At 34.5% G+C, this 26,358-nt stretch overlaps 1 protein-coding gene across 27 annotated transcripts in view; it reads left to right on the top strand.

Annotated features, from left to right (window-relative positions):
• ERC2 (ELKS/RAB6-interacting/CAST family member 2) overlaps positions 1-26,358 on the top strand; it is a 522,744-nt gene that overhangs the window by 417,720 nt on the left and 78,666 nt on the right. The window contains exons 22-23 of one of the 27 annotated variants that reach the window (XR_013955476.1): positions 4,702-4,811; positions 10,472-25,310. The exons of 24 other annotated variants lie outside the window; for them this stretch is intronic. The gene's annotated coding sequence lies outside the window, so the exon portion shown is untranslated. Of the gene's footprint in view, positions 1-4,701; positions 4,812-10,471; positions 25,311-26,358 lie in introns of those variants that run through there. 2 more of the 27 variants (XR_013955475.1, XM_080605886.1) reach the window with 2 other exon arrangements.

Below are 26,358 nucleotides of genomic sequence, written 5' to 3'. Positions count from 1 at the left end.
TAAGTAATAACAGATCCCGGTGTTCTGACTGAATTGTATTCAAGCCTTTTAGGTGGAAAGTGTTCTGAGATCACTTTTGTGTATGTGTGTAAGTGATTATTCTCTCCTAACTGGATTGATTGTGGAGCAAACTAAATGTAAAGGTACAAAGCTTTATTTCTTTTGTAAAGTTTTTTTTTTATAATAGCTCCTTATCCAGTGTTGCACTTCCCTTCAATATCATGCTACTAAAAGATGTTTTTCCTGACTCTAAATTTTCTTTTCTGCCTAACTCTATGCTGACTTAATTTTTATGATTTAAATCCATCATTAGATTTAATGAAAATCCACACTATTTAGCTTACCCTTACTCTTACCCTTTCTGAGGCTTACAAAATTGTTGAGAAATTCGCATAGATCCTGCAGCACTCCTTTGTGAAATATTTACCTGTGGTAGGTCAGCCTTTTAAAAACATAAAAAAAACTGCTTCAAATCTCTTTGCTGTTTTCTTCCAGATTCCTTTCTTGAAGTACATTCAGCTTTTTTTCCATCTTTTACATGATGGTTTTTATTAATCTTCTAGATCTTTTTCCTGAATTGTAAATTTGCTTAATTTCTAAAGTCAGTGGCAGAAACTTTAATAAGAAATCATCTTATCATCAACTGCTGTGCAATAGAAATGAGCTGTTTTACAGTTTGAATGTTACAAATAAATTTACTTTGAGACTTGTAATGTATTTCTTGTGCGTAATTAACAGATGGAAAAATATTTAGAACTCGAGTTGACATTCATTTTAAGAAAAATGATAAAAGCTCAAAAAAACCCTGCTAGTAGGAATAGTTTTAGAATTGAACCTGTCAACCAAAAACAAGCCAGCAACTGATTGTAAGAGAGAGGAGGGCTCATTCTCAGAGGGCTGATTCTGTTTCTTTTTTTTTTTTTTTTGGTTACATGCCTTTTAACTGTTTCTTAAGTTCTCTATTTTTTTAATTAGAAGATGTAAAGACTACTAGAGCCCTTGCAGTGTCTCAGAGCACCTTGTCTTCAGGTTTTATAGAAGCAAATGTAAATTAATAAAATTGTATGTGAATCTTCTGCAGATACAGTCTTCCTGTATATACAGAGATACAGAGGAAAGCTTGGAAAAGATTTATCTAGAAATGGTCCTTCAGTATAAGACTTAGGAAAAAAATCTCCTTTCTTTCCTTCTTGAAAGCAGAATTTATTTAAGACAAGCTGAGTGAGAACCCTGCCTTAGAGGAAAAAAATACAGAGAAAGAACATGAGCTCTCTAGGCATAGTTAACTGCTGTTAGCACCAAGACAAAATTAATAGTCAGCTTTACTTTTACCAGTGTACTGTTTTCTCTTGAGGATTGATAGGTTTAGATGTACCGATTCTCTTCTTGACTCTGTCTGTCAAACTTTGATCTGATCTTGAAGTGTTCAAAAGCTGCATGTGTTGCAGGATTTCAGCAGACTTGATCTCAAAGGTTTAGCTTAAATATCATTTCCATTTTGAAGTCTGTCATATGGGTGTACCACAAAGAGCGTTTAGTTTTAGCCCTAGTGCCTTGGGTGGTGGTATGCAACAAGTAACAGAATACTGGGAATAAAGAAAAATTCTGAAATGAATCCCTCCAGCTATGGACCAGTTGAGAGCTAGAGAGACAGGATGTAAAGTAAAACCAGTATGTCTCCCTTTGATCAAAGCATAGATTCCCCACCACCACCCAGCAGGTGATTAACACGTAAGTACATTCTCTCCTAAAGGGGCAGATTGGACAAAATTAAGTATCTGCTCAGCATCCTCAAAGCAAACTTTATTTAATAAACTAGTGTTAGAATTATTTCAAATGCTGTGTGTTCAGATTTATGAAGTTACATGATCTGATGCAGTTCACTACTAAATTGTCCTAGAATATGAAATTCTCAAAAGTATTGCTAAGCACCTGATGGAAAAGGATTTTTATTTTCAGAAAACAAACTGGTTCCACAATTAAATTGGTACATATTTTTCAGTTGTGTATGCTTGCTGTATTTGGAGAAATTCATTAATATTCATCTGTACTATAAATTCTGTGGATGGTAGAACAATGGTGTAGGGTAGGGTCATGCATGGTTTTCTACATAAAAGGAGTTCAGAAACAGACTCAAACAGCTGGAAGATCTGTAAGCCATAGACTGTTTCTACTTCAGAAGTAATGAGGTGGGCATTTTTTCTAATAATGCATTTAGAAATATTAGTTTTCTTATGGCTTCATCTTGTATTTTTGTATTTATTGTGCGAAATACATTTTTGTTGAAGAGAAAGCACGTCAAACCACCACTGTCCCAAAGAACTTAGTGTGTGGTAGTGTACTAACATCAGTAAACTCTGCCCATTGACTTCTTTAAGGACAAAATTTCACAAAAGAACTAAAAATGGAGAGGATGGCAGCTATACAGTTCTCATTTTCATGAATATCAATTGCTTTGCAATACGAATCAGAATATAATGACCTAAATCTAAAGCATCTCTTATTATTAAGCTATTAGTACGTTCTTATCAGTGAGTGTCTTTTTAATGAGTAGTCTCACTTAGGACTTCCAATAGTACATAATCTTAAGAAAACATTTACTCAAAATTAATTTTAACAAAAACATTTCTGTGTGAAAGATAATTGAGCTATTTCTGTCTCATCAATCAGGATCAGCCGCATATTGTCATTCAGAACAGTCTATTTCAGAAAATAGAGATCTGTAAGTAAAGCAATTGCTAAGAAAGCTATTTTATTTTGTGAGGATTATTTTGTGTATGTATACATATGACACATACAGTTTCCTAGGAGCTTCATAAAAATAAATAAAGTATTTGTTGCCCATGAACTGCACATTGTTTTTAATATCATGGTTGAAGTTTTGAAACATGCAAAAATACGTTGATTCTAAAGCAACATGAAATATATATTTAAAAAAAAAATTGTAACCAAAAGAGATGTCAGTGAACATTGCAGAAATCAAATGTTCATTTGGCTTTGAGAAAATAAAAACTTGATATCTTTAAAAACTGTAGTGGATATTGTCCTTGGAGTTGTCTTTTATGATACTGCACTGTGGTTGCTATAAATCATGTACTTTGTTACTGGTGTTAGAATGCAATTTTAGCAAGCTTCAGTTTAGGAAAAATATTGTTTATCAACCAGTTACTTTTCCTTAGATGAAAAACCAGTAGTTGGCATATAAAACCTCCAAACCTGCAGGTGAGGTGTTTGGCAATTTAATGTAATTTAATGAGATGAAATAACACTGTTTTAAAATGATTTTTACTTACTCATTCTCTACGTATTTTTTTTTCCTACAAGGAGTAGGTAGAGTGTGCAGAGCTTGCAAGAACCTAATATTCTCTTGGAAAATGTTTCAAAGATTAATGATCAGGTAGTTCCAACACTAGTGTTTTTAAATGACAGATGAATAAAGGCTTTGTAGCAAGGAGAAAACAGGTGCCGAGATGCAGTACAATTTATTGTCGGAATTATGAGGCTCTTTTTTAATAGTAGAAAAGCCACTTTCTTCTTTGCTATTTATTTATTTATTTGTTTATGATGATATTAGCTAAAGACTCCATCTTCCGTGACATACTGCTCGAAATCTGTCATGATATAGGTTAACAAAGCCCATCAACTATCTTGATGTGAGATCCTACTGCCAATCACTTGGTACCTCAGCAGATAGGCACTATCCGCAGTGTCCTCAGGGTAAATTCTTGTTTGCATTTCCTTTACAAAAAGCCTGCAGTTGTTATTACACCTGCTGGTGTTCTGAGTCACTGACCTCTCACCTAATGTACAATCAGGTGCTCTTTTTTAACAGGCAATCTGGCATTCTGCCGACTAAATTAGGTTCATTTGTTATGTACTCCTATCTACCAGTAAGCAAACTGGGGAAAAAGAAGTCAAAGTAGGAATTTTTCAAATGTAAATGTTTCCTGGAAGCTGCTGTTGAAACTTAGGCATATCGTTCAAAATGCAAGTTACTGCTTGCTGTCTTTCTTAGAAAACAAACAGTCTTTTACAAGTACTTTTCTGAATGTCTTTGCAACAGTTTTGAATGAAGTTGTTGCATGTGTATTTTTGTTGCAAAATATTGTTGCAAGCAATAAATAAATCACTGGGTGATATTAAAAGCATATTTTTCCCAGATGGTGCTTTGAAATACTGGAGTAAAATGGAAAAAAATAGTTTTAAACCACTTACAGGAAGTGGGATCATGCAAAAGGCTGGTTTCATTTCCAAGTATATTGTTGCAATTGGTGCTTTTTTATATGGGATGTGTACAAGTACATAATATTACATATATAATATTACAGTATGATATTAAGTGTACGTTTTGTCCCCTTGTATGTGTGGGTGGCTAATTTAATAACATGGGTCAACATATGGTGAGTAACATGGGTTACAAAGTGAGCAGTAGATTTTGGTAGCTGGTGATGTTACCTGTCCTAAAACTTAATGTAATTAAGTCATTAAAGACATTAAAACTTAATGTCACGTCCAGTGTTAGTAATAAGGAAGGAAAAAGTTTTGTGTTGGTGATATGTCAGTTAGAAGGAAGAGATTGGTTGTGAAACTTGGAATTGGCTTTCTGAGCCTGAAAGTTGACAAAAAGAGTCCTTCAAACCTGTAATTTTTTATGAGATTGAGAGAGAGAGAGACTCATTGACCATGTGAATGTGTTTTCAGGCGGCTGAAATCAGGAAGGAGCTGAAGAAGCAACCTCCTAAGTTTTAGCACCAGGATGGACTGTAGTTTGTTTTAGCAGGGTTGAACTTCTGAAATGATGGAATGAACAGGTAAATGACTAAACACGTTATTTGGGTTATGTCCAACGTAAGTGGTAGATAAATTGTTTGCTAAGAGTTAGCTTTAGAGCTAGAATTAGGACATGGGGAGAACAACAGACTGAGAGATGTAAAAGTAGACATTATTTTCTTTACTCTCTTCAAATTATTCTTTAATTAAGCTTTTTCTGTATTTTCTTGTATTTTTTCAGGTTTCTTTTGTTTCCATTTTCTCATTTCCACTTTTTCAAGTCTCTGTTCCTTAATCTTTGGATAAAATCACCTGCAAACACAATTCCTTTACTGTGTCTTTGCTCATAGATCATAATATCCTGCCCTACATCCAAGTAATTTTCTCCAAGTTAAAATCATGCCCATGGTATCTAGGCTGGTATCTAGTTTTTAAAAATCCCATCCAGTATCTAGTTTTTAAAATCCCATCTGGTATCTAGTTTTTAGCTTGAGTAAATATGTCTAAAATAGGTGATCTTCCTTTTGCTTCTCCTTACTTGCTTTCCTGATCATTATAGAGAACCCAAGAATGTGACCTTTCTAATATTAATTCTTTCAATTTCCCCAAAAGCAGAGCCATGTTCTGTGGTTTATTTCTGCAGGCAGTTACTTGCACACTTTTTACTTTTATTTTACTTTATTTTATTTACTTTTATTTTAGCAGCACACTTACTTTTATTAAGTAATAAATTGTTAGATTTAAAAAAAGAAAAAATAAAGTTTTCAAGCTTAATAATACTGTCTTCTGTTTTCCAGTTGGCAAAGGATAGAACAGAATTTTAAGAGCCAGTATCCTTCTTTACTAGTCTGTCCAGACTAAAAGGTGGTCAAGGACTGGTAGCTGGAAGAACCTTAATTCTGCTCCAAATGTATCTTATTTGTAAAAATCCATTTTATTGTTTTCCCTCCAAACAGATGCATCATAATTCCTGTTTGTCTACATTGCTGTAGAATATGCGGAAATTTTAAAGAGAATATTTTAATATAGAGTGCACAATAGAGATCTTATTTCTATTAAATCAGGAATGATTACAGTCTTACGTTGTGTAGCAGAGTAAGAATTCTAGACCCCTATTGCCAATTTCCAAGGCAACTGCTGAAATTAGTCTTAAACACTTGTTCTCACTTCAGCAATTTCTGGCAGAGACAATGTCATATTGTATAGTACAGCTTGTATGATATCCAAAACAGGACAAAAATTTGGAAACAGTGGGAGAATTTGGCATTTATTAATCTATAGGCCGTGCACATAGTTTAAATAACTTTATGATGTGAACATCTATGTGCTTTAGAGTCAATAATCAACAGTTTTGCAGATTTAGGAGAAAAAATTCCATTTTAAAACAAAATCAGCATGTCATAAAAAATATTGACATAAATCTGGAATGCAGTAGATATAGTGCACCAAGACTTAAATTGCCAAATCCTTTTATGCACTCTTTTCTGAAGAGAAAACCCAGTATGTACATGCAGACTACAAAAGTGAATCAAATGTCAGTCAAGCATCAACAAAGGTTTGCACATGTATTTTTGCACGTGGATTTTAAAATGTTGTTTTCTCTAAATTACTGACTCACTGCACTTAAATTTATTATCTTTTTGTTCTTTTTACAAAATGTCATCGACAACAAATCAATGAATCACATCTTTAGAGATGCCATGAAATAATGAACCTTTTGATGGCTGCATATTGTGTCATTTAAAACTAGTAAATTTCCCTTTTCTTTTGATTTTCTTAGAACTGTATATTTGCATTACTGTGGTGTAAGAGATGTATCATGGTAAAGAATATGACCAAAATGCCAGTACACCATCAAAGAACTCCCAAAGCTGAAAAAAATGTGAGAGGGATTGATTCACCAGATTTAAGCTTCCTTTATGTCAGGACAGAAATCAGTCCTACCAAATTCCAGATCCAGGTCTGTAGTGTTTTCCCAAACATTTGCCACTTAGTAAAAAGAAGGCCTGTTGCACAGAAGCCTTAAAAGTTTAAACTCAGCTATTTTGGTTTTGTGGTTAGGACAGTGCTGTTTATTGAGTTTCCAGGTAGGAATCTGGCTAGGTTATCTAGCACTCAATAAATTACTGTACAGAGATTGAGCTAAAAAAAAATAATAATACAAAAATAAAAATCAGAATGCTTACAGTGTCATCATTAGAAATTAGTCAACTAATCAGTCTGCTTATTTAAAACATTATAAAGAATATGAAATGGCTCCTAGTATAATTTCCCTTTTCTATAATAATATGTTAACTTGCCATACATATTTACAACAACTTCAAAGAAAACTCATGAATTGGCTTGCTCTACATTTTGTTGGTTTATTTTTATGTTTTCAAGAACACTGCAAGCCTAAAAAAGCAAATATGTCATACCATTTAGATTAAGGATTTCCTAATATTTTTAGCTTCTGAATGCTTGAAAATTTGACATGCATTGAAACATAAATGTATCAGTGTTTGAGGTTGAAAGAATAAATGACATAGCTCATTGTTTAGCAAATAAGACTTTTTTTAATGTAGTATTTTATCATTCTGACATGTTCGAGGAAGTTTGAATCTAAATTCCTTTGGTCAATTGGCTTGACTTTCTTGCCAGGGTCAGGGGATTGAGTAGTTGAGCCAAAGTTTTTTATTCATCCCTGTTTACTCAGAGAGTGACTGGAAGCTTTCAGAGTCAATCATTCCAATCACTCATACCTGAACTGAACCCACATGAATGTAAATCCATTTGGCATTTACCCAACCCAAGTAATTTGCATATTTAGCTATATGGTTTGTGTCTTTGTTGTAAGTGTAGTCAACTAGTGTATATTATTTTGTGAGATTAGATTGAGCAGTAGCATTCAAAAATCTCTATGAGTCTGTGAAAAAAGGAATACGTTATAAAGAACATACTCAGGAATAGTGCCTTGGTTTGCTTGCCATCTACAGTATGAGTAGAACACGTGCTGGAGTATGTGTTAGTGAATGTCTCTTTAACTAGCTGTGTGGTATGAGGGCCAGCTTGATGAGGTAGAGCATTCCTTCCCAAAGGATCTAGTTGTTCATATTGGCAGGAAGTTTTACTTACCAAAGTGGTTAGCAACTGGCAAAATGAGTACATCCAGGTCTGAGGTATTCCTTACACACACTTCTTCATGGGAATTTCTTATGTTAACAAAGGTTATGCATGCAGTATGGTTAATATTCTGTTTTATTTATCAAGGCAAAGAAACAACTGTGTGAGTAAGGTCAATATACAGTAAAAGTTATTTTAGGTTGAAGGTCAGTGTGTTGGTCCTTGTGGTTTGTTGTTGAAATCTTTAGAGATTTTGCATATTAGCAGCTATTTCCTGCAAGCAATAGCATTGATGTGAAATCCTAGAAGGATTTTCACTTTCCATTTTCCCTATCTTCCTTTTAGAGCAGAATGATACTCATCCTCCTAGAACTACTTCATTTCTTAGTTGTAATATTTATATTATGTTTGAAGACTTTTGTATTGCATGTTTAAAACTTATTATAATGTTTTAAAGAGTACACAGATCTCATTGATATGAAAACTGAATAGAAGTAGAACAGTTGAAGATTTATGTTTATCAAACTTGTACTCACTTCTCATCAGTACCAAATATAAAGCTACAGAAAGTCCTTGCTTAAGTTAGGAAGTCCAGGGAGTTCCTCTCATGGAGGTGATATATAAATGTGCTGTCCTCCAGTTGAGCTGGTTCCTTTTCATCACTGCATTCAATTTAGAGCATTGTTTTTATTGAATTGTCATTTTTAGAGCAGTATCTGAAATCTTCTTCCTAAAGGAACATGCTTGTCCAAATAATACACTGAACAATAAGTTTTACTTCATTTTTATTTTAAAAAATGTAGTGAAAATACAAACTAACAACAAACAACCCTGTGCCAAATAACAGTTTAAAGGTAGCAGAAGTAGTTAATTAAAAAACAAATAAATCACTTGTTAATATTGTTGTCAACATTAAGTTGACACCCCACCCACTTTTTCTTAAAGGAGGTTTCTGATTGAACAATGTTGTATTTAGTAATTTGTGATCATTACAACAGCCTTGATGTTGAAAGACTGTATCTATTGGTTCTCTGGAAGAGGTCAAGGTGAATCACCTGTGGAACAAGGCCTAGTTTTGCCTCACAGCTGTCCTTCTAGTAAAGGAGCAGAAGACTTTGAAAGAATGTTACTGCTAAATCCATCCTTTCACTTCAGTTGCAAGCTGTCCTGTATGTGAAGTTTAACTGCAGATGAGTTATTTCCACAACAAGGCTCCTGTGTTAGCAGTTATTAGGGCTGGCTAAGCATCCTGCTATCAGTATTTTCTCAGTAGGATGACAGTAGCGGTTCTTTGATTGAAACATGCAGAAAGATGTGTTGAAGTCAGATAAGCATCACTTCTAAAGCAGCTTTACCTCCCAGTTTGCTCGTCTTTGTAATATGGCTAGTAGAAGGAACAGTGAAATTGAGCTTTGTAATTCATTTGAGTTATAATCTTACAAGATATGTGTAAATCTACCTAAAGAAATGTTTTGCTTTTTGTGTGTGTGTGTTTGTGTGTATTTCTGCTTCTTGAGTCAAAATGCACTCATGACTTTTTAAACTAAAAAGCTCAAGAAAGGAGCTTTTCAGACATCATCAAAGGTCCTTCATTGTAGTTCTGAATGATTATTTCTTGTCATTCCTTATGATTGTGGTTTGCCTTTTTGATGACTTATCATTATTTTATATTTATTTATTTATTTATTTATTTTTCTTTGAAGTGATTTGTGGCTGGACAGCAGTAGTTTCTTTCAGCATTATTTCCAAAGCTGCTCTTATAAGACCACGTTCAGCAGCAGATTAGTCCTCAAATACCTTGGTTCAGTTTTCGCAGTTGCTGCCAAGTAGGCCTCCTTTCACAGACCATTTTGTACTTTGTGGTACTTATAATTAACAATCACTTATAGTAACTCAGCTTCTGTATTCTGCACAGTGAAAAGTAATCCTTACTGATACAAATTACTAATGAAGATACGCAACATGAAAATTTACATTAAGCTTTACTTTTAAAATGGTGCGAGTTATGATGGGCAAATAATTGTTTGTGAAATGATTCCAAGTGCTTTGGCAGGTACTGAATATTTTCAAAGTATAAATAGGGCTAAAGAAATGCTCAGATCTGGTTTCTTCTGATCTCATTTGATTTTTGATTATGCACAATGAAGAATGGCATTCTTCTAAAAAGACAGCTCCAGCTCTTACATCTGCTTAAATCCATAGGATGCAACTTAAATTACATTAGGAATAATTGGTAAGATATATTACCAAACAATAGAGATGAAAAACTCTAATCTCTCAGCTTTTAAGTAACTTAAAAATATGTTGTTGCTAAATTTTATTGCCAGGGAATTGAACCAGTAAATTTTTCAACTAATCTCTAGACGGGATTTGACTGTGATTGAGATTGTGTTTCAGTTCTAGTTCAATGAACATCAAAACATTTTCAAAATAATGAAACCTAGTGTTCAGTTGCAGTTGAAGCTCAGAGATTCAAACTGTTTTTCAATTGGCTCTAGCTAGTCTTCTCTGTTTCTAATTGTTATATTGCATGTAAGATGATAAATATATTTGGTATTTTACATTTACAGTACACTCAAACATTTTCTGTCTTTTGTAGGGAGCTGGATTATGCATCTTCATGAACTACCTGATGTCTGTGTTGTTAGAAAAAGTAACTGTTGCCTGTTGGTGTACATATACATAGTTTTGACCATTACCCCAAGTACATTATTAGATCTCAGAATTATTAACTCATGTATATTCTGTAGTCTCGGGTAAATTAGTCTCAAAACTCAAACTTTGAACAAGATATATTTCTTCTTAATATGAGAAGTGTTGATGTTTGTTTGTACTAAGCTACTTTTTTAAGCTATGAGGTTTTTGTTTTGATGTGTTAAGGCACTTTATTTTGAGTACCCCAGTATGACACTTAACTGGAACATGCCTATTTTAGCTACTTGCAAACTGCTATGTGACAAGCTGCAGAGGACCAAATTACAAATCTGAAGAAAGTAAACTAGTCTAGCTTCTTTGGTCCGTTCCGTTCTGAGATTCAGAGACCCTGTTATCTTTACAGAACTTTATAGCATAAAGAGGCTTCAGGAAGAATGAAAAGGGGGGAGGAAGGGGTGAACTTGAGCCCCTTTAGTGGGAAAATCTTGAGAAGGGTTTGGTGAAACACCGTAAGATCATTCTAGGAAATAAGAGTTTACAGTAAATTTAGAGAATATAAAGGAATTTTGCTTTATTTAAAATCCTCCAAAGTTTAGTTAAACTTGAATTTGTTTCTGAAAGACGGTTCAGTGTAAGTTCCAACCAATTAGCGGAATGAAAAGAAATTTGAACAGCCCTGTTTGCAAAGGGAATTTTCAGACTTTTTTTTTCCTTCTTCATTGTTTTTAAACAGACACTAAAGTATTTTGGCACAGCTACACTCCTTGTATTCATTATCACTCTTTCTCTTTTCTTACTAGTAAATACTAGTAATTACTTCTCATATTTGTAAATGTAAACCAAGACATTTTTAGCCTCCCTGCTTTTCACTCAGGTTTTCAAACAGTGATAGTGACTAAAACAGTTCTGTCAGTCTCTCAGGGGGGTCAATTTATGCTTTAGCAACTTGCCATAAGTATAAAAATACATTTTTTTAAATTTATTTACTGGGGGTGTGTGGTCTGAGATGGGGCAAGAATTCCTTTTTGTTTTCTTTAACAAAAAGCAGCTATTCTAGCTTGAATCTTCATGGCATTCTTTTAAACAATAAATAGTTTTTATTTGAAATTGTAATTTAATTAAATAAGAATAAAGACATTGAATGGGGATTGCTATGTTGAGTACCATAAATCCATTATATGATAGAAAAAAAAGTGTAATGCTGTTTAATTATATTTAATTTGTATTCCAGTAGTTAGAAAACAAAACAAAACAAACAGTTTTGTCATATTTTAGTCTAGAAAATAATTCACATAATTATTGAATGTTAACATTCAGAGCCTGTTTGAAGAATTAACTGTTTTTTTTGATATTTCCAAATTTCAGCCAATATTAGACCCCAATTGGATGTTGTATATTGAGTTTTGACAGTTTAGCACTATGCCCCTGCTTTTTTCATAAGTGTGACAGAAGTCTTGAAATGGTCTACTTTCACGTACTGTTTCTAGGTGTATTTGTAGCTGAGTAGCATTTTCTGGTAGGACTTCAGTTCAATCCATCTGAATTTCTGAAACCAGTTTGCAAAATTTCCACCTGATTTCTGAATCCAGCCCATCAACTGCATATTTTGATTTAAATCTGCTAATCATTTTGCCTTACTGTGAATTGTAAGACTGACCCTTCAACTGTTCTCTGGTTTTTATTTTCCATGCTGTAAATAATATATATATGTGTGTGTGTGTGTATATATAGAGAGAGAGAGATTCTCGGTGGCATTGATATTACATTCATTTGCTTTTCCCCTAATTGCTTTTTTCATGGTTAAAAATATTCGTGACTTAAACTACGAAAATAAATGTTGACAGAATTGAAATGGCATATGTTCAAGTTGGTAGGATCATCTTTGAGCATAATTTTTGAGCAGCATGGTACTTCATTTGGAACACAAATCGGGGATTTTTGATGATTTAACAAAGTGCACAGTATGGAGGAGTGACTGATAAAAGACTTAGAGGCAGATGTGAGTCAGAACACAAGAAACCTTATGTATCATGGGTAAGCTAATACAGGCATCCCTTGAGGAAAGTGATATACTGTTGATTTTAAAGGTTAGAAATAGCATCCTGATGTATGTGAAGAACAGATATAGCTGCACAGACAGTGCAGACTGTGCACTGGTCCCTCTTCATATGGCACACGTAACATGACTTTAAGTACTGCCTGGACCCCAATTTCCCAGGTAACCTCTGCCATGGATAACTACACTGTTCTGATAGGATCAATCCTACTGAAATAGAAGCTGACAGTTCAGTAAGATCCTTGGAGCAAGGAAATATGGTTACTCTATGCTATTTTGTACCGCCTAAACTAATGACCACAGATTCACCCTAGTGTTGTGAAGATTACCAGCTCTTACTTTCAGCATGTTATTAATTTCCAGGTTCTTACTAGGACAGGATTTTGTGTAATTTTTTTTTTGTTAATTCTCACAAATTGGGACTCAGTAATAAAGATAAGTCTTGACTATTCATAGGTTTTCTCCTAAGTCACTTATTTTGCTGTTCTAATCTTTGTTTAATATAAAACATCAACAACAAAGTTATTACACTGATTTAGACCATTTTAGACCATTATCTTGTCAGGCCTCCCTCTCTCTCTCAAAAAAGGAGTGACAGAACTATTCAGAGTTTAATGCAGGTTTTCATACCTTATGGAGATGAAACGGTGTAACATTCTAGAGGTACATATTTTCCTGAGGCATTCAACAGGTACTGTTGCTTCTCGTGGTGATAGTCAAACATTCAGGTATAATTTAATACTGCTGAAAGATACCATGTTACAGTACCTAGATAAACCTTTGGGCCAGTGCTTAAGGGCCCAGGGCAGTCCGCTCCATGACAGACTGTAACATTTCCACATTACTTCCAGGTTACACCTGTCCATTCTAGAGGACACAAAGCCTGCATTGCACTGGCTAGAATAGTCATAGATAAGGAGAAAGGTTTAATATTTCCTAGCCAGTCAAACATTGCTGCTTCTATAGGGTAACTGATGGTTAAACAACACCGAGGTTGCATACTTCTCTGAACAGTGCAAGAAAAACTTGAGCTTAGAGAGACATATCCTGGTTACTTCTATCCTCTTCTTACTTCTGAGGAACTCAAGCCAGCACTTTTTTATTCTAACATATTGCTTTACTCAGTGTAAAATCATTAGTACAGCACTACTTCTGACCAAAGCAAGAACAAAAAAGGTAGTCTTTTTGCTGCCATATTAGTGGTGTCACCATTTTCAGCTTCTTTTCAAATTGTCATGCCATTTTTCTGGAAGGTAGGGTTCTTTAGTTTCATATCTAAGTTAGGTCATCATTTTCTTGATATTCTGCCTGTCCTAAAACTCTCCATTGTATTAGTCTGAGTCAGTATGCTTTAATTTTTTCCTAAACTATTCAGTAACATTCCTAGTTTTATTTAACTTTGTCTGATTTTACTCAAAATGAGGTGTGCCTTGAAGTGTCTTTATTCAAATCTACATCATTTAAAGGGTAGATAGATAGTCCTCTGGATGACAGATGTTACAAAGATAAACTACAGTCACATGTCCTAATATTGTTTCTGAAGATGATTTATCAAGTGGTTAAGTGGCTTTTGGAATTAGCTTGTATTTATTTCCTAGTCTAGAAAGCTTTTTTTTTTTAAGCCACTGGCTTGTCTCTCATTCTAAAATAGTAATCTCTACTGGTTCCTATAGGGAGATAAGACAGAGGTCTCTGCTTCTCAGGAGGTAGTTTTTGAAGTATGAATGCTTTATCTTTAAAGAATAGTAAGGGGGAGAAGGGGGAAGTCAGTGGAAAAGATTTTCTGAAGTAAAATTTTAAAAATCTATTGCATAAGACACCATAAAATAATATTGTTGGCTACTTTGTGCTGTAGATGTGTTTTTTCTTGGAAACATTAGCTTTTAGTGATTAAAGATGTGATTGGTCATTTGGTCAGCCCTGTTTCATGTGGAACACAACTAGTGTGTACTTAAAATAATTTATTCAATTGATATATGAGTTTCTCTTAAAACTCACCATTGTACTTTTGTCTGGAGTCAGTATGCTTTAATTTGTATATATATATATTAATTTCAACTTAATTTAATTTTAATGTAACTTTTAATTTAAAAAAATGCTATATTTCTAATTTTAAGTTCTTGGAAATAGAATGTTTTCTATATTACTCTCAATAATTGGGCGTATGGTCCAAGAACTCATGAAGATCACTTGTATTTCCAGATCTGTCTTTGAATATTTAAAAGAAGAATTAACACAATTTAAATATTTTTAATGCATTTTGTTGCTGGAGTTCCCATGCAAACATGAAAATGTGAAAGAAAAAATACTGTAAGCTTAAAAGAAATTTCTGAAATTGAATAAATCACTCTTCCTTCTAATGACAGATTATGAAGATGGTTTGATCTTACAGTGTGAGTGAGTGTTCCACTGGCAGGTTCTCATGTGAACAGATTAGACATCCATCTGAGACATTCTTATCATATTAATTCATTCCTGTGGAAGAGTGCCAGCTTTTACTTATGTTAGAGATGATTTCAAGTGGCTTGTTGAGATTACATCTTGTATGGGAATTTTAGCTGGAATAATGTAACATGGAAGTGACAATTCTTAATAGGTATGGTTCAGGTGGTACTACAGAAAATGAGTCACTCAGCTTAATGGAAAAAGCTAACATATACACATGTGTAGCAAGCAGCTCTAAGAGTGCATGTGTACATAAAATGTAACACCAAAAATATTACTGCTGGTTTATGTTCCTAGAGTATAGGCAGTTGTATATAAACCATCTTCGTGTCTGGGGCACTTCACAATCAAGTGGCAGTTCAGATCATTTGTAAAAACATGTTTTTTGATGTACAAAAGGGAATAAATACTTTCTGAGCCAATCCTGACTCCGTATAGCTATGATGCTTGGTCCCATTGTGACAGACCTCAAGCTTAAATATAATTTTTAAATAAAGCTTAGAAATTCATATTTCACTTACATTTTCCATTATATTTTACCTTGACTAAATTTTTACTTAAGGTGAAGTTCCTGCTCAAAGCAAGAATGTCAAAATTAAATCAAACTGCTCAGGCCCTTGTTTGGAATGAGACGTATATATGTATGTATATTTCTTTCACCAAGACCTCAGTGTATATAGTCAGTGATATACATGGAAACATTATATGAACAGGTGGCACAGAAATATGAATAAAGTATGTATTTCTCTATCTGCATTTCATGCAAGAAAGGATGAAGCAGGGGTGCTGTGGAGATGATTAATAAAGCAGTTACTGGCATCGTAAGTTCTATGTAAATGATTCTCAGCAGGAGGACTTCTATCAAGGGAACTTCAGGGGACTTCTAACAAGGAGCCTTTAATTCATCAGTCATTCAGGAACAGACAATTTAAGATTCAAACTTACCTGCATATCTGGAGATCATTGTATGTCCTTCTTCCATAAGAGATCAAACTACCGTGAAAGGAACATACCTTCTCTGTGACTCCACCAGTGCCAATACACTTTTGTATGTGAATTTATTAGAGAAGTTGGGGAACCTTATGAAAGGACCTCTTCTCTGTATTTAGAAATCCTGTCTTCTCTGCCTTGATTTTTCCCTTTACATTACCAGTAACATTGTACTGGCCAACTATACAGTACTTTTAACTGTCTGTTACTCATATGGGAGCAACTAATTTAATGTTAGCCAGCTATAACACTATTTGATTATAGTAATTTTCCAATAATGATTAACTTGGATGAGTTTGAATTGGTTTCCTAAAGGAGAATGGCTTTAAATTCCTTTGGCTTATCCATTTCCTAGCTTCATTAAAAAGAAATTAAATATACTTGCAAAATTGTTTTATTGTGAAGATATATAGTGGAGTAAGGCATTCTAATTAATCTTATTTTATTATTTTTATAGCCATATGATATGAACAACTAAAAAATATATCTCATAAGACAGTGATTATGCATGAAAAAGCAGAGATAGAGCAGTGTATGTGGAAAGTACAAAATATCCAAGGTGATTTTTCTTTAAATCATTGCCCCAAGTCTGATCTATGTCTGTTGGTGCTACAAGTGAAGGAGGGTCCCAACCTTTCCTTGACTTCTGGCTGTGTGATGTCTTGGACATTATTAGTACTCACGTTCAGTTTACAGATCTGGTTGGACACTAACTCTTGCCAAAAAATAATAATAAAAAAAAAAATACTTGAATCAGTGAGCTTATCTAACTTACCACTAAGCCAAATGAATAGTAATCCCAGAAAAGGCCAATGAGAAGAACTGTATGGCTGAGTTTGTGAGGTGAGAGGGGGCGTAGTAAGGCAGGTTGTTTTCATTTACAGGACAGCAGATAAACTGAAGACATTGCAAAATGATATCCATTGGCATCGTTTGCTATATCTGTGGTTGCCGCACATTTCTGCTGTTTTGGAAAGATCTTATAAAAACAAAACAAAAAATAATCCAAAGAGTTTGGAATACTAATCTGTTCTTGTGTTCAACCAATATGTGATTTTTTTTTCCCCTTTAAGCAGTCCACTAATGAGAGGTTTTTGCATTTTACCTACATAACCAGTTCTTTAAAGGTCAAATAGAAATTTGCCTTGTAATATCTTTACTGATTCAGTGTAAGGAAAATGGAGTTTTCCCATCATTGCAGGCCATAAATCATACAGACTATTCTTTTTTTGGATAGATTTCAGATGTCGTGTCTTATATGTAGCACTTGAAAAGTAATTTCTAACCAGAGGTTGAACTTCTGTAACAAAGTGCCTATTCATTAGACATGATATTTCCTGGGTATCAGGAGGGTATCAGCAATAGCCTTTTATCAAAGAAAAGATAAGATTCCTCCTTTCCCTATGACTGAACCAACCCCATGGAGGAGCAAAAAGGGGGGTTGGGTAAGAAAGTTTTTATCCTGTTGCAGGTAGCTAAGTTGCTTGCTTTCCATTTGGCATTAATAAAATATTTTTTTCAGTTGCAGATTACTCACTAGCAACAAATGTGTTTGCCTAGAAATACATGAAGTATTTTAATATTTAAATAAACGTTTAGATTTAAATATGCATTGTTTTAAATTAGTTGATCTGCATCTTTCAGACCTTGACAATCATAAATATATATGGGCTTTTCAGTAAAAACAGACCAAGAGAATGAATGAAGTTAAAGTTGATGGAAAAATAATTAGTTTTATATAATAGGCAACACCAGCTGTAGAAAAAAAGGATTGAAAATTTAAACAAAAAAGATATTAAAAAGTGGCAGCCTTTGGCCTGCTGTAATTTACATACCAAAAGGTGACTTACACTTTAAAACTTGGTTTCTCCAGTGCTTAATAAAAGCAATAGAAGTCACAATAAACTCTGGCTTGCCATACAATCCCCTAAAATGGAACAGAAAAGGAGATTATCCTGAGATAATGCAAATTGAGAAGCACTTCATTTTTCAACTAAATTTTATAGGTCTCATGTATAATGAAAAAAAAATCTTTTAGAATAAAATTCATTTTGCATAGATTTTTTAAAATATGATTATTTTCTCCTAATATGAAGAACTTTAAACAGATTTCAAAACTTTAAAAATAGTCTTGAAAATTATGGTTAAGTTACTTTGTTGAGATATGTTAAAGAGTGAGCACCACACTCAACTCATGGTACTTGTTGACAAGTCTGTAGACATGCGTTTTGCATCAGATTATTCCATGTGTCCTTACAAGAGAAGGAGCAAATCAATTTTTTTAAGTGGTTTGGTTGAGGCACTGTTTGCTTATTAATGAATCTTTACTCAATGCTTAAATTAAAAAAAAATGTATGCATATTGTATGTAAGAACAATATTTTTTTAACAGGAAGTTAAAAAAAGAGTGGAATGCAACAGAGAAAAAAAATGTAAAAAAGGAAATCATTATAGGAAACACCACCAGAAAGAATTGAGCATCCGTAATATACTGGTGCTGGGAGCATGAGAAGGCAGATTCTACATACAGGTGTCAGTTGTCAGCAAGAAAAGCATGCATTGGAACTGGCTATGAACTTAAGTGCGCGCACAACCATATCAAATATACTTACAGCACAAACAATTTCCTATATCTAGTGTCACACCACATATGTTTTAGTTCTTTCTTTGCTATTTTGCTGTCCCCTTCAAGTGGTTTAAGGATGCTGTAATATTTCAAGATTAAGTCAATGATTCTATGATTCAATCTGTATCTACTTTACAAGCACCTATTTGTGGATGGGTTGTAGTTAAGTCTTGAGAGGTTGTAGTTAAGTCCTGTCTGGGTTGACTTAAACCTCCTTGTTACCCTGAAGAAGTCCATTATGCCAGCTTATACTTCTAGACACATCTACATTCACCTCCACTCAGTGTGTAAATAACACTCTTCATTGCCTCTGAATGTAGTAACAGTGCAAGGATGTCTTAAGTAGCCTAAGTGGATCTAATCATAATATTGAGGGATAGAAGGGGTTGAACTCTCAGGAACATGTGTGTTAAAATGTGGATGAAGTGAGAGTGTTCACTTACATTTTCTTCCGCATATTTGGTTTTAAGGTGTTGGCAGCACAAATTCTACTATACTGTGGTGATTCGTTAAAAAAAAAAAAAAAAAAGTCGATTCCTCTTCCTGTTTTTCCCCTATATTTTCCAGTGTGCCTTCTAAAATCAGATATGCTACACTATTTCATCTATCATAAATTCTCTTCTCCATGAATGGCTTGCTCATCAGTTACAATGTGTTCATTTTTAAAAATCCCATTAAAAATCCCATACATGAGTTGGTGTCTGAATGTGTGCATTCTGCAGTACCACGTTCCATGTCAGTCCTCCCTTGAGAGGTGCCTACAAGTGTAACATTATTTCAGTCCCAGATGTTTTCAGTTGTAATCCCTATACAACATGGTAAAAGCTACTGGTAAAAAACCTTTCCATCCAGTTTTGGTCAGTAACTGCCAGAACATCAAACAAATCTCTGAGTACTGGACTGTCATGTTTCTGTAGAGTTCTCTTCATTTAGGCTTAGGGAACCATAATAACTCATGCATCTGTAATGTGCTGACGCTGACATAACTGGGCTCACCTAACTAAGGACCAAACTAAAACATCTTTATGCTGGAAGGCAACCCTTGGTGTCAAGATTACTGCCTCCCTTGCCAGAGCTTCTTTCTACCAGGACGTGTTCAGGTTGGTTGTGGGTCTCTGTGCTGTATAGGTGTGTTTCTCTTTCATATCTGTGGCAGTATTCTTCCTGGTCCCTCCAGGACCAGGAATTGCTGCTTTTGGAATCCGAAAATTCTCTTAATTAAATAGTTTTTTTTGGAAAGGTACAAATTACCTGGAAATGGCAGTAAATGAAAAAACTTATGCATTACTTCTTGTTATTATATTATTGTTAGTTCCTGTACATCATTTCATATGGCCTATATATTAATTATTTTGTTATTAATATTGCTTGCCTTTATTTAATTTAAAGTGGTGAGCAGGTTAGAAAAAAATAAAATAAATGGAAAGGAGGGTCTCTGCCAGGATAGGTCAAATTTTAGGCCTTCTAATTGTGATCCTTGTCACTATAGAAAACAACCAAAGAAACAAAACTGCCAATCACTCTATAATTCTGTGAACACATTACAGTCTATTAGGTTAACAGTGTAAATGTTTATTTAAAGAATATTAAAAAAAAAAAAGTCACTGGCCCAGCATGATAAAAAATCAAGGCTAGATTAAATACTGTATTCAGCCCTGAAGCATAGGTCATAAGAAGTTTATGTGAAGAATGCAAAGCCTTTGTCTCAGGCACTTGTACTGTAGAGCTTACTAGCTGCAGGATCAAGCCTGTACAGAGTTTTGCCTAGATTTTGTCATATACACAAGTTGGGAGTGCTTCAAAAGCATTAACATTTGCACTTCCTGTACGTTGTAGGTAATTTCACCAATTGGAGTACTAACCGTGGTTAGTTACGCTGTTATGTATATGTATATATACACAGTGATGTTGAATGAAGAAGTAGAAGGATGTGTGCCTTGTAGTAGTTGGGAAATACAGACATGGTGCCATTTCAGTTCCTTCTAAAGGGAATGTAAACTGTTTTTCTGTAACAAGTAATAATTGGCTATGAAGACCTTACATGCTATAGATTATTTTTTCCCATAGTCCCTTTTGGTCGAGTATTTGGAAAACTGAGTGCTACAAATATGTATTCTTTCAAATCCTCTCTTAAAACATAAATAGAAGAAGACTATCTACCCCTTTTACGCTCTACCCCCAAGGAGTGATTTATTTATGGGAAAACAAACATGTCAGTGTTCCACTGTGTACTGGATCACCACTTGGTGTTTTATGTGCCTCAATTGTTGTGCTTTCAGATTGTAAGTCCCAAGGGGCAGGGACCATGTCTTCTTTTGTTTGTACAGCACTGAGCCTACTGTCAGCACCCTATAAATAAGAAGTAATTATAGTACTACATACCCATGTATTTTGAAAGCTTGGGTCTGCTCCTGTTGAAATGCAAGAAAAGAATTTCCCTTTTACTTCAGAGACACAGGATACGCACTGTATTAGCTGGCTGAATTTGATTTACATTGCAGTTTCTGTGTGTGTGTGTGTATGTGTCTGTGTGCGGACAAGATTAAAAACTGTAATACATCCTTTACAACCAGGGTGCTTTATAATATGAAGCTGTATTTTGATTGTTAAATGAATACATTGGAGGTGTTTTGAATTAACAATGCTGTTTCAAAAGATGATAACCATTTTTCCAAAGCTAACAACTTAGCTTATTAATGTGATATTAAAATAAGAAATGAAACTGCTGCCAACTGTGGAAAGTTGTAATTAGAATGGAAAATTCCATCATTCTACTCAATAGACACAAAGGTTTTTCTGAGTGCAATGAGTGCAGAGAATACCAGAACAAGAATAGGAAACCTGTTTTGAGCTACTATGCAATCTGAAAGGCACACCATTATTTTTTTTTTTTAATATATGTGAAACATACTTTAATGCTGAGACCTTGTGTGTTAAGGTTCTGCCTGAAGTGAAGTTTTACGGCCAATTTATAAGGTCTTGCAAACAGGAGTTTACAGTGGAAACAGTGACTCTTACCTTAATTGTGGCAATGTCAATAGCATTGCTGTAATGAGGATCTGGCTACATTCCATCTGTTGACCACACCAATGTTTTTTTGTGCATCATAAAAGAAGTGTTTCCCCTCCATATTTGATTTTCCACGTCAGTCCCTCCTACGCACTCCAGCCCTTTCAGTTTATTGGAATCCCAACACGTGAGCTGTGTAAGTGATGGAGATGTGTGTTTGCTCACATGATGGAGACATCCTAGCCCATGCAGACCTTGTGGCACGCTTTTTCAGATGCAGTGACTTGCCTTTGCCACTTCCCCACTGCCAGCTAAGTCACACTGGGTACATACAGTTGATTAACCAGTCAGTTGCATGTGGCACATGAGTTTATAGAACTGGAGAGAGGAAGCAGCACCATGCTGTAAATGTATGAGGTCTTGCAGCAGGAGAGCATGAGATGAGGCCAAAAGAATGAATTTCATGTTTAGCACATGAGACTTGGCAGATCTGCTTACTGGCATGTGTCTGGGGAAAGCTTGTACATGCATTTGTGTAAGCAAGAAGTCATGCATTTGAAAAATATTACCAAAAACAAACTGCATAATTTTAAATGAATGCTGAGCAATTTTAAGTCTAAGTCACCTTATTGTTTTTTTAATCAAGGCAAGAATTGAATAAATGCACCTACTGAAGTAGGAATAAAGTTGGAATAAAACATCTCTTAAATGAAATACAAATATAATATCTTTTTATATGAAGCAAATGCTGCCCAGATGTGCATGCAGAGTTTCATAGAATATAGCTGCCCTTGTTGTTCAAAGGTATGTCTATTACTAGAACATTTAATGGGTGATCTAATCTTTTCCAATTTCAAAGGCTTTTCTACCTCCATCAAGGTAAGATGCTGTGAACATTGAAGCCATTCAACACGATGATCCTACCACTTTTAAACTCACACTTCGTGAATGTTTGGGACCTTATACCTCTTATGCCAGGAAAAGAGAAAATTTACAGTGAAGTGTCTTTGATACAGACCTAAATAACTGTGTTATAATATACACAGCTAGTTGTGGTTTTTGTTTGTTTGTTTGTTTCTGTTTATTTGTTTTCCTGAGCAAAGAAGAAATAAAGGAAAAATGTGGTATTTTCTTGATCTCCTACTTGGTTTTTGGTAGCATTCAGCCACATAGCTATCCAGGTCACAATAGCAGAGTTTCTCTAGCTGTGCTCTACTTTCTCCTCCATGTCAGTTCTGTGATGTTTTTGCTGCTCCTTTGTCACGTGTGGGAACCCCACTACTCAAAGCACCACCCACTGAAACATCCCTTCTTCTTTTCTAGCATGTACATGTTCACATAATAGCACATGCTTGTATTTTGGAGATTGTTCTGATGCTCTCATACGTCTACTGTCTAATAAGTCTTCTGAACTAGCAATTTTGGTAATATGTTGTCTAAGCCCCTTCTATTAATTTGTGTAGTAGGTTCTCATAGGAAGTAGAACTTTAGGAAACTTAATGCTGATGTGCCTGAGGATATGTGATTCAGTTGTGTTACGCACATGAAGGCTATATGCATGCCAGTTTTGGCCCTGAGTAACTGACAAAGTTAGTATCAAATGTATTATGAATATTTTTTATGAATGCTTTTAACCTAATGAGATTTCTAAATATTAGTCCTTAGATCTTTGGGAATTCATTGTGCATCAAAGTGCTGCTGTAGTTTCGTTCTCAAGGAACATTTCTTATTTTTTATCTTGTTGTGTACCAGCTTGCTTTCTGTAGAGTATCTGCTGTTAATGCAGGAGAAAAAAATACACTCCCAGATTTTATGATGAAAGCTGGTCAGTAAACTTTGTCTTTTAGGTGCTCAGAAATGTATGTGGTAAATTGGAATATTTTAGGCCTGTCTCATTTTGGATTTGATATCTTTAATAAGAGATTGGCTCTCTGCCATTTAGGCGCAATATTCCAGGACATGGTGTCATTCCCTCCTTGGCTGCATCAGGAAGTCCAACCTTTACTGCTAGTATAATCCACTTGTTCCTCCAATAACTTCACACTTTCTCTCATGCTCCCTTCAGGTGTGGAGAAACTCAATATCCAAATCTATAAATTCACCGCTGTGTCACCTTTTAAATCACTAATAATGGTCTTCAAAAGCCTTTAAAACTGCTGTCTGACAAAAGAGGTGCAAATGATGAGCTAAGCTTATAAATACTAATTCAAATCAGGACTGTATTTGCCTTTTTACTTTTATTTGTTGTGTTGTTGGTTTTGTTATTTGTTTGTTTTAATATTTATTGTTAATATTTATTTTATCTTAACAGGTGAAAATTACGTTTAAAAAAAAGGTATTTATGTAGTGAATAGCATGATGGAACTTAAGTCCTCAAATGGATAATTGTAACAGTGCAATTATAATGGAACTCAATAACTATGAATGTTATAAGCAATGTGATTTTAATTTTTCACTTTCAGTAAAAAAACATTACATCACATGTCAGGAAATGTTTGTATGCTTACGAAAGTTTATCGAAAGCAATTCTGTAAAAACAGAATTTCTTGGGCATTCTTGCATAGGTCTGTTTGGGGGACCAGGGAGGCTTTGCCCTGCTATTTGACATGATTGTGACATGCTTTGGAGAGCTAGGAAAGCTGGATGGTCACTCTTAACAGCCATTGCATCTTCTTGCTCTGAACTGGGTGTTTTTCCACTTTCTCTTCCGGTTACCATTAATTTTGACTGCTCGGGGGAAATAAAGTCTTAATCTGAACACCTCTTCTAGAAGCCATTACTATCTGATATACTTCACTTCCTGTCTGTAGGTGAAGAAATGGCATGATTTCTGAAAGTGTGAATTGCTAGGATTGATAGGTAGCTTTGCTGTTAAGATTTTCTGTCTCTGAAAGATAGTTTCTTTGTTTTTCTTGTTCACATTAAGATCTGTTGTTTGTATGTTGTAAGCACACTAAATGTATGGTCACGGCAGAAGATAAAGCAATCTTTATTTAACAAAACCTTAAGAAGAGCTAAGCTAAGCCAAAGCTTAGCTTTTATACAAATTTTTGACATATCAGAGGAATACTATAATCATAAGTATCATTATTAGACAGACCGTGGTAAATAATCCCTCTCAGCAGGGGTAGCTGCTCAGTTAAAAATGTGGACCTAAGAAAACACTATTGAAACAAAAGGCCAAACTTGGTCAATTGGGATCCACTAGTCAACTAACCTTCTTCAGCTTTGTCGCGTGCACTGCAACTGCAAACTGTAATCATAGCAGAGCAATGTAAACATGCAGTTTACATTACTGGGCTAGGTATTGAGTCCTGGAAAACTTTTCCTTTCTTCTAGTACCATCTCATGAAGTATTTGATATGGGAAAAGCTTCAGGAATTTAAGAGTGGAAAAGAGTTTTTTATGTTTTAATTTGTTACTGTGAATGTCTCATAACTGATGATAATGGCTCTGACAGTTTAGGGAGCTAATCAGGCATGGCAGAGTGCAAGTGATTGAGAAGGTCAGTGCATGAGTGTTCCACAGATCTCACCTGATCATTTGCTTTGTGATTGTTGTTGCTTTGCCTTTCACTTTCTACTTAAAAAAAAAAAAAAAAATTAAAACAAATTATTCCAAGCAGATGATCAAAAACAAAATGTGAAAAAGATATAAAGACATCCATCTAATGTGCGTCATATGGATTTATAAGACATTTTATGTGTTTAGGGAGAATTAAAAAGCATAAATATTGTTGTATATAGTCTAGTAGCTCTCAATTTCATTGTTTTGAGCATGCAGCATGGTACTCTGTAACAAACTTTGGCTTCTTATCATTACATACCTCAGTGAAATGTTTTTGTTTGCTTCTTAAAGGTCTTAAGCATAGAAGGTCAAAGTTGGCTTATTTATTTATTTATTTTCCTTGATGTAGACGATAAACATTCAAAGAATCACAGACTTGAAAGATGCTTATTTTGTTCATAGACAAAGGTGTTTGGAGCCTTTGAGGACAGGGTTGATATATCTGTTGGAATAACAATAAACAAGTTTTGTTTTATTAAAGCCAAAATATATTTTCAAATGTTGGTAATAAAATTGAGTCTATAAAGAAGCTAGGATATTAATATCAAAGGTGAATATTTCCATACTAGGAGATGCCAGCTTGCAAGATTCATAATTAGGAATGTGATTCAAAGCTGTTGTAGCTATACCTTTAACCCACAGCCTTAATCTTGTACTGTCATAATGCCAATGACTTCTATTTTACTGTGCAGTAAAATACAGTCTTCAGTACACTGTAAGTATTGCTGTAGTTGAGTATTAATTTATTAATAGATGATACATTTTCAGCAGGCAAATATTTTATACATTTAATATTTTCTAGTATTTCATCACATCATTCAAACATTCATACTCCTCCCTCCTTCCCTCCTTCTCCCCCACCCCTTTCTTTCTCTCTTAAGTTGTTTCTTCTTGTGTTTATCCTGGTCATCTGAAATACAGCAGCTGGAAATTAGGGAGTAAGTCAAGGTTTTCTTTTACTTGAAATAATTCTTGAAGGTTCCCTTTTGTCTAATTTTGTCCACTCGTGATTTAAAACAAAAGACACGAACCAGATCATTATTTTTGTATTTCTTCTGTCTCTTTTTTGTCTCCTTCTGTCTCTTATTTTTGTCTCTTCTCAGGTAAGCTTATAGGTCAAAAAGCAGAGAACAGAAACA

This window comes from Anser brachyrhynchus (assembly GCF_964034855.1).
Source record: "Anser brachyrhynchus genome assembly, chromosome: 10".
Taxonomy (NCBI): domain Eukaryota; kingdom Metazoa; phylum Chordata; class Aves; order Anseriformes; family Anatidae; genus Anser; species Anser brachyrhynchus.
The sequence above is the reverse complement of the archived record's forward strand: the minus strand, read 5'-3'. Positions and strand labels throughout refer to the sequence as shown.